The following is a 9,101-nucleotide window of genomic DNA, read 5'->3' on the forward strand; positions in this document are numbered from 1 at the left end:
GTGGTCGATCACATTACATTATGTGATACAAACATAAAAACGATGGGCGAAAGGAAAATAATTGCACCACCAACTAACCCCACACTTACATATCGCTATTTAATTTACCCTAAATTATCTTAGCCAGGCCGATGGCCTGGGAGAACGGGACTCTCGTTCAACACACCCTGTAACTCTTCTGCAGTAAAACCTTCTACACCAGTAATTCTCTGCAGCTGCCACCATAACATCTATATTCTGTGATTTACATTCCATTTCTGCAATACAGTTATTAACCATGGCAACGAATGCTAAGAAGCCAAACTTACTGAAGCACAAATTTGTATTACTCTGTAGTAGAGGTCGAGCGATTGCCGATTAATTAGGGCCGATTTCAAGTTTTCATAACAATCAGTAATCGGCATTTTTGGACGCCGATTATGGCCGATTACATTGCACTCCATGTGGAGACTGCGTGGCAGGCTGACCACCTGTTATGTGAGTGCAGCAAGGAGCCAAGGTAAGTTGCTAGCTAGCATTAAACTTGTCTTATAAAAAACAATCGATTTTAACATAATCACTAGTTAACTACACATGGTTGATGATATTACTAGTTTAACTAGCTTCTCCTGCGTTGCAAATAATCAATGCGGTGCCTGGTAATTTATCATAGAATCACAGCCTACTTTGCCAAACGGGTGATGATCTAACAAGCACATTCGCAAAAAAAGCACTGTCGTTGCACCAACGTACCTAACCATAAACATCAATGCCTTTCTTAAAATCAATACACAAGTATATATTTTTAATCCTGCATATTTAGTTAAAAGAAATTAATGTTAGTAGGCAATATTAACTAGGAAAATTGTGTCATTTCTCTTGCATTCTGTGCAAGCAGAGTAAGAGTATATGCAGCAGTTTGGACCCCCTGGCTCATTGCAAACTGTGTGAAGACCATTTCTTCCTAACAAAGACCGTAATTAATTTGCCAGAACTTTACAGAATTATAACATAACATTTAAGGTTGTGCATTGTAACAGCAATATTTAGTCTTATGGATACTACCTGTTCGATAAAATACGTAACAGTTCCGTATTTCACTGAAAGAATAAACGTTTTGTTTTCGAACTGATAGTTTCTGGATTTGACCATATTAATGAACGAAGGCTTGTATTTCTGTGTGTTGATTATATTATAATTAAAGTATATGAATTGATATTTGATAGAGCAGTCTGACTGAGCGGTGGTAGGCAGCAGCAGGTTCGTAAGCATTCATTCAAACAGCACTTTCCTGCGTTTGCCAGCAGCTCTTCGCAATGCTTGAAGCACAGCGCTGTTTATGACTTTAAGCCTGTCAACACCCGAGATTAAGCTGGCAATACTATAGTGCCTATAAGAACATCCAATAGTCAAAGGTACTGTATATGAAATACAAATGGTATAGCGAGAAATAGTCCTATATTTTCCTATAACTACAACCTAAAACTTCTTAACCGGGAATATTGAAGACTGATGTTTAAAGGAACCACCAGCTTTCACATGTTCTCATGTTCTGAGCAAGGAACTTAAACATGAGCTTTTTTACATGGCACATATTGCTCTTTTACTTTTTTCTCCAACGCTGTGTTTTTACATTATTTAAACCTAATTGAACATGTTTCATTATTTATTTGAGACTAAATAGATTTTTATTTATGTATTATATTAAGTTAAAATAAGTGTTCATTCAGTATTGTTGTAATTGTCATTATTATAAATATATGTATAAAAATTGGCCGATTAATTGGTTTCGGCTTCTTTTGGTCCTCCAGTAATCGGTATTGGAGTTGAAAAATCATAATAGGTCGACTTCTACTCTGTAGTGGCCTTGGCCTACTGCTCACCCTTGACCCATCATCCTCTGCTCTCTTAACTTCCTCGGTATACAGCACCTTCTGTTATAATCTAACCCTGGTAACCTCAACTTGTCTCTCCTGCACTGGGCACTTCTGATCCCCAGCAACATGGCCACCCCCTACAATTGACACACAGTTTTTTCCACTGATCCTACACATTCCTTTGTCCCATACCCTCCTGCATACTTCTCACATCTCGGAATCACTGCTGCAACATGACCATAAGTTTGGCATCTGAAACACCTTAATGTGTTAGACACAAAAGCTCTGACAGGATAATTGACAGATTTTAACATGCCTTTGTCAGGTGAAGACTCTGCTTCAAAACTCAAAAGGACAGACAGTGTCTTCTCAGTTTCATCACGCTAGCCACCGGGTCTGCGTCGCACCAAACAGCAAGCGTCACAGACACAGTGTCATGTTCTGACCTTAGTTCTTTTGTTATGTCTTTGTTTTAGTATGGTCAGGGCGTGAGTTGGGTGGGTTGTCTATGTTCCTTTTTCTATGATTTGGGATTTCTGTGTTTGGCCTGGTATGGTTCTCAATCAGAGGCAGCTGTCATTCGTTGCCCCTGATTGAGAACCATACTTAGGTAGCCTAGTTTCACTTTTGAGTTGTGGGTGATTATTTTCTGTGTCAGTGTTTGTTCCAAACGGGACTGTTTCGTATGTTTCATTTATTCACGTTGTTATTTTGTGCTTTTCAGGGTTCTATTAAAAGTAAGCAATATGAACACGTACCACGCTGCGCATTGGTCCTCCGATCCTTCCTACTACTCCTCCTCGTCTGCCCAAATGTATTTCTGCAGGCATGGATGTTCCGCAGGGCCAAAAGGGCACAACATGGAGGTGTCGCTGTGTTCTTTGCAAAATGAAGTCCCCCATCACCTGCACCACATGCTTGGTGACCCTCTGCTTTACAGCAGAAAGAGACTGCTATGGCACCTGGCATCAGCAGCACAATATTGTGTAGAGGACTGAGGGTCTTCCAAATATTGAAAGTGTTATTTTGTAAATGTATATATATTTGTATATATATTTTTTCATGTTTTTTTCTCAAATTTTTTTTTGGGGGTGTGTTACAATACCGTTTTGGTATTTTGTATATACAGTGGGGGGCAAAAAAGTATTGAGTCAGTCACCAATTGTGCAAGTTCTCCCACTTAAAAAGATGAGAGAGGCCTGTAATTGTCATCATAGGTACACTTCAACTATGACAGACAAAACGAGAAAACAAAACCCAGAAAATCACATTGTATGATTTTTTATGAATTTATTTGCAAATTATGGTGGAAAATAAGTATTTGGTCAATAACAAAAGTTTATCTCAATACTTTGTTATATACCCTTTGTTGGCAATGACAGAGGTCAAACGTTTTCTGTAAGTCTTCACAAGGTTTTCACACACTGTTGCTGGTATTTTGGCCCATTCCTCCATGCAGATCTCCTCTAGAGCAGTGATGTTTTGGGGCTGTTGCTGGGCAACACGGACTTTCAACTCCCTCCAAAGATTTTCTATGGGGTTGAGATCTGGAGACTGGCTAGGCCACTCCAGGACCTTGAAATGCTTCTTAGGAAGCCACTCCTTCATTGCCCGGGCAGTGTGTTTGGGATCATTGTCATGCTGAAAGACCCAGCCATGTTTCATCCTCAATGCCCTTGCTGATGGAAGGAGGTTTTCACTCAAAATCCCACGATACATGGCCCCATTCATTCTTTCCTTTACATCAGTCATCCTGGTCCCTTTACAGAAAAACAGCCCCAAAGCATGATGTTTCCACCCCCATGCTTCACAGTAGGTATGGTGTTCTTTGGATGCAACTCAGCATTCTTTGTCCTCCAAACACGACGAGTTGAGTTTTTACCAAAAAGTTATATTTCGGTTTCATCTGAACATATGACATTCTCCCAATCTTCTTCTGGATCATCCAAATTCTCTCTAGCAAACTTCAGACGGGCCTGGACATGAACTGGCTTAAGCAGGGGGACATGTCTGGCACTGCAGGATTTGAGTCCCTGGCGGCGTAGTGTGTAGGTTTTGTTAATTTGGTCCCAGCTCCCTGCAAGTCATTCACTAGGTCCCCCCGTGTGGTTCTGGGATTTTTGCTCACCGTTCTTGTGATCATATTGACTCCACAGGGTGAGATCTTGCGTGGAGCCCCAGATCGAGGGAGATTATCAGTGGTCTTGTATGTCTTCCATTTCCTAATAATTGCACCCACAGTTGATTTCTTCAAACCAAGCTGCTTACCTATTGCAGATTCAGTCTTCCCAGCCTGGTGCAGGTCTACCATTTTGTTTCTGGTGTCCTTTGACAGCTCTTTGGTCTTGGCCATAGTGGAGTTTGGAGTGTGACTGTTCGAGGTTGTGGACAGGTGTCTTTTATACTGATAACAAGTTCAAACAGTTGCCATTAATACAGGTAACGAGTGGAGGACAGAGGATGCCTCTTAACATGTTATCAGAATTCTAATGTTAAGTGCATCAATACATATGGCTTTCTGGGTGATTCAGTACAATTGACTTGAGCATGTTTTAGTATGTTTATAGCTATATAAGTAGAAAAGCAGTAGTGACTAATGTGTTATTGATTAGATGGAATGATTTATGTGCAAATGTAAACTGCAAAAAAAAGAAAAATAAATTTTTCAGTACCCTGTCTTTCAAAGATAATTTGTGAAAATCCAAACAACTTCACAGATGTTCATTATAAAGGGTTTAAACACATGCTTGTTCAATTAACCATAAACAATTAATGAACATACCTGTGGAACGGTCGTTAAGACACTAACAGCTTACAGACGGTAGGCAATTAAGGTCACAGTTATGAAAACTTAGGACACTAAAGAGGCCTTTCTACTTTCTCTGAAAAACACCAAAAAAAGATGCCCAGGGTCCCTGATCATCTGCATGAACGTGCTTTAAACATGCTGCAAGAAGGCAGCAATAAATTGCAATGTCCGTACTGCGAGACACCTAAGACAGTGCTACAGGGAGACAGGACGGACAGCTGAACACCTGCACAGGATTCGAACATCACACCTGCGGGACAGGTACAGGATGGCAACAACAACTGCCCGAGTTACACCAGGAACGCACATTCCCAGTCCCCATTCTCAGTGCTCAGACTGTCCACAATCGGCTGAGAGAGGCTGGACTGAGGACTTGTAAGCCTGTTGTAAGGCAGGTCCTCACCAGACATCACCGGCAACAAAGATGCCTATGGGCACAAACCCCCGTCGCTGGACCAGACAGGACTGGCAAAAAGTGCTCTTCACTGACGAGTTGCGGTTTTGTCTCACCAGAGGTGGTGGTCAGATTCACATTTATCATAGAAGGAATGAGCATTACACCGAGGCCTGTACTCTGGAGAGGTGGAGGGTCCATCATGGTCTGTGACGGTGTGTCATAGCATCATCGGACTGAGCTTGTTGTCATTGCAGGCAATCTCAATGCTGTGCGTTACAGGGAAGACGATATCCTCCCTCATGCGGTACCCTTCCTGAAGGCTCATCCTGAAATGACCCTCCAGCATGACAATGCCACCAGACATACTGCTCGTTCTGTGCATGATTTCCTGCAAGACAGGAATGTCAGTGTTCTGCCATGGCCAGCGAAGAGCCCGGATCTCAATCCCATTGAACATGTCTGGGACCCGTTGGATCGGAGGGTGAGGGCTAGGGTCATTCCCCCCAGAAATGTCTGGGAACTTGCAGGTGCCTTGGTGGAAGAGTGGGGTAACATCTCACAGCAAGAACGGGCAATTCTGGTGCAGTCCATGAGAAGGAGATGCACTGCAGTACTTAATGCAGCTGGTGGCCACACCAGATACTGACTGTTACTGACCCTCCCCTTTGTTCAGGGACACATTATTCCATTTCTGTTAGTCACATGTCTGTGGAACTTGTTCAGTTTATGTCTCAGTTCTTGAATCTTGATATGTTCATCCAAATATTTACACATGTTATGTTTGCTGAAAATAAACGCTGTTGACAGTAAGAGGACATTTCTTTTTTTGCTGAGTTTATTTGTAACCGTAGGCTAAGTACATACAGGGCATCTATTTGAGACAGAATGTTTGCATAAGGGTGTTAGTTGCAGATTCTAACAGAGGCAGTGTTGTCATTTCAGACAATATTGTCAACTTTCAGTGTCTGTTATTAAAGAAGGTACAATTCTTGAAAGAATAGCCACAGATCCCTGTATACAGGTCACCTCACCGGAAAGGAAGTTTGCTGTAGTAGTAGCACCACATCTCCTGCAGAGGGTGCCAAATGATAAGTGACCATTGCTTTATATTCAGACCCCAGGGTGAAGGTAACTTGACTATTGTAGTGGAACATTTGAAAGGGCTCTCGCAAATATACACCGAATTGAATCTGTTTCGATGTTTTTTTACATTTATTTAACGAGGCAAGTCAGTTAAGAACAAGTTCTTATTTTCAATGATGGCCTAGGAACAGTGGGTAAACTGCCTGTTCAGGGGGAGAACAACAGATTTGTACCTTGTCAGCTCAGGGGTTTGAACTTGCAACCTTCAAGTTACTAGTCCAACGCTCTAACCACTAGGCTACCCTGCCAAGTAATTGTTTGGTGTTATGGGAGCTATAATATTTCATTGGTTGATTTATCTTAGTTATCTTTTTTGCAATAATACTTACAGTGGCATATGCACATTTCGCCAGGGATCTACAAATGGCATTGTAGTTTGAAGGGTGGTCAGACATGCTGTTTTTATTCCAGTTTGTGCTTTCCTGTGTTATGGGCTTTGTTTTAATGCACTCCATTGTGCTTTGCACTCAGCATAATCCACAAGTGTGTTAAGAAATTGTGAAGCAAAACCATTGACTATTGACTATTCCATGCCATTATTGACCCCTGAAGGAGACGCCCCAGAACCCTATTTACTTGATTTATTTCCTATGCGTTATTACATGTCTGATGTAGACGATGGTAATCCATAACACCAAGATAAAACACTGAGTTAATGTTGCAGCATGTCCATAGGCCATGTCCACAATGCAGGTCATGTAAATGGTGCTCCCATGGCAATGTAGACAGTGTCAACGGAGTGATTGCCTTGTGTGTGGTGATGAAGCATGTACTGATGTTTAATTCATTTTTATTGTCTGTTTCCTTTTTGGATCCTCTTAAGTGCTTGTTGGAATGTGTGTGTTTATTTATGTGTTTGTGAGTATGTGTGTGCCTTGTGATTAAGGCTGCTGAGCTTTGCTGCCTGAATGGTGATCTTGATCGGGTCTGTGTCCTGTAACCAATCAAGATAGACCTGGAGAGAGGGAGCGGGCAGAAGGTACTTGTTAGAAACTGAGATTACTCCCTCCACTTCTGATATTTAGACTTCCCTTCTATTTTTTTGTATAATAATTACTTTACTCTAAAGTTGAGAGATACACAGAGAGAGCTACAGAATGAGCTACAGAGATACAACGAGAAATATAGCAAGAGATACAGCAAGAGAGATAAAGGGAGGCAGGTAGTATAGAGGTTATGAGTGTTGGGCAAGTAAGCGAAAGGGGAAGAGTGATACAACAATTCAAAGACATGATGAGGTGGGATGATTGAGTTCTCACCCTGGTCTGTCATGGTTCCACCTGTCGCCAGAGGGCGGCAGAGACCGTCCTAGAGACTACACTCAACTACACTCAGGTGTGTCCAATTTACTCATTATGATTTCCCTGTTAAAAGAGTTGTGTTTTCTGTTATCTTTGGCAGAAGCTTGAATTATGTGCTGTGTGTGGTTGTTGTTGATGCCTGAGAGAGGTTGAGAATGAATATTTGTTGGTTTTTTTCAAGTGTGCTGTGATCCTGTGGCTACCGTTCTCAATAAAGTATTATGTTTGTCCGTAACTGCTGATTCCTCATCTGGTCTCTTCTCTGCACCTTGGTCCAACCTCATCATGTCACATGGCCAGTGAGCAGAGGCAGCAGGTCAGTGGAGTAGTTCTAGGAAGGCAGTTTGAGGGACACCTTCAGAAGCTTAAGTGTCATGGAGAGGTGCTGAACAAACTCGGCCTTCAGGCTCTCCTCCACCGTGGAGGAGATAGCAGTGACCTCATCAGGGAGAAACACAAACATACTGACATAATCCTGCATCTGAACAATCAGCAGAGAGAGAGAGAGAGGAAGGAGAAATAGGCAGGAAGAAAATGGGGAGAGATCAGATCAATAGGAAAATATGTTTATGAACAAGTATTTAAAACCTTTTATACCAGACTGTGAGAACAAATTAACTGTACTTACTGTTCTGCCCAGGTCTGAGTTGATATCCCAATTTCACTTGGTAATGGTCATGGGTCATCATGGCAATGCAGTTGAGTGTCTTCCCATCTAGCTGGAATTCCTCCATCCCTCTACTTTGACTTATCAAATAAAACTGTATTTGTCACATGGGCAGAAAACAACCGGTGTAGACCTTACAGTGAAATGCTTACTTACAAGACCTTAAGAAGCCTTTTGACCCTAGACTTGGCACTCCGGTACTGCTTGCTGTGCGCTAGCAGAGAGAACAGTCTATGACTAGGGTGGCTGGAGTCTTTGATCATTTTAAGGGCCTTCCTCTAACAGTGTCAGGTATAGAGATCCTGGATGGCACACAGCCTGACCCCAGTGATGTACTGGGCCTTACACACTACCCTCTGTAGTGCCTTGGGGTCAGACACCGAGCAGTTGCCATACCAGACAGTAATGCAACCAGTCAGGATGCTCTCGATGGTGCAGCTGTAGAACTTTTTGAGGATCTGGAGACCCATGCCAAATCTTTTCAGTCTCCTGAGGGGGAATAGCCATTGTTGTGCTCTCTTCACGACTGTCTTGGCGTGTTTGGACCATGATAGGTTGTTGGTGATGTGGACAACAAGGAACGTTAAGCTCTCAACCTGCTCTACTACAGCCCTGTCAATGAGAATCAGGGAGAGCCTTTGTCTTGATCACATTTTTTAATTAAATGTTTTTATTTTTTTATTTCACCTTTATTTAACCAGGTAGGCTAGTTGAGAACACGTTCTCATTTGCAACTGCGACCTGGCCAAGATAAAGCATAGCAGTGTGAACAGACAACACAGAGTTACACATGGAGTAAACAATTAACAAGTCAATAACACAGTAGAAAAAAAAGGGGAGTCTATATACATTGTGTGCAAAAGGCATGAGGAGTTAGGTGAATAATTACAATTTTGCAGATTAACACTGGAGTGATAAATGATCAGAT

The sequence above is a fragment of the Oncorhynchus keta genome, chromosome 12, assembly GCF_023373465.1.
Source record: "Oncorhynchus keta strain PuntledgeMale-10-30-2019 chromosome 12, Oket_V2, whole genome shotgun sequence".
NCBI classification, from domain to species: Eukaryota; Metazoa; Chordata; class Actinopteri; order Salmoniformes; family Salmonidae; genus Oncorhynchus; species Oncorhynchus keta.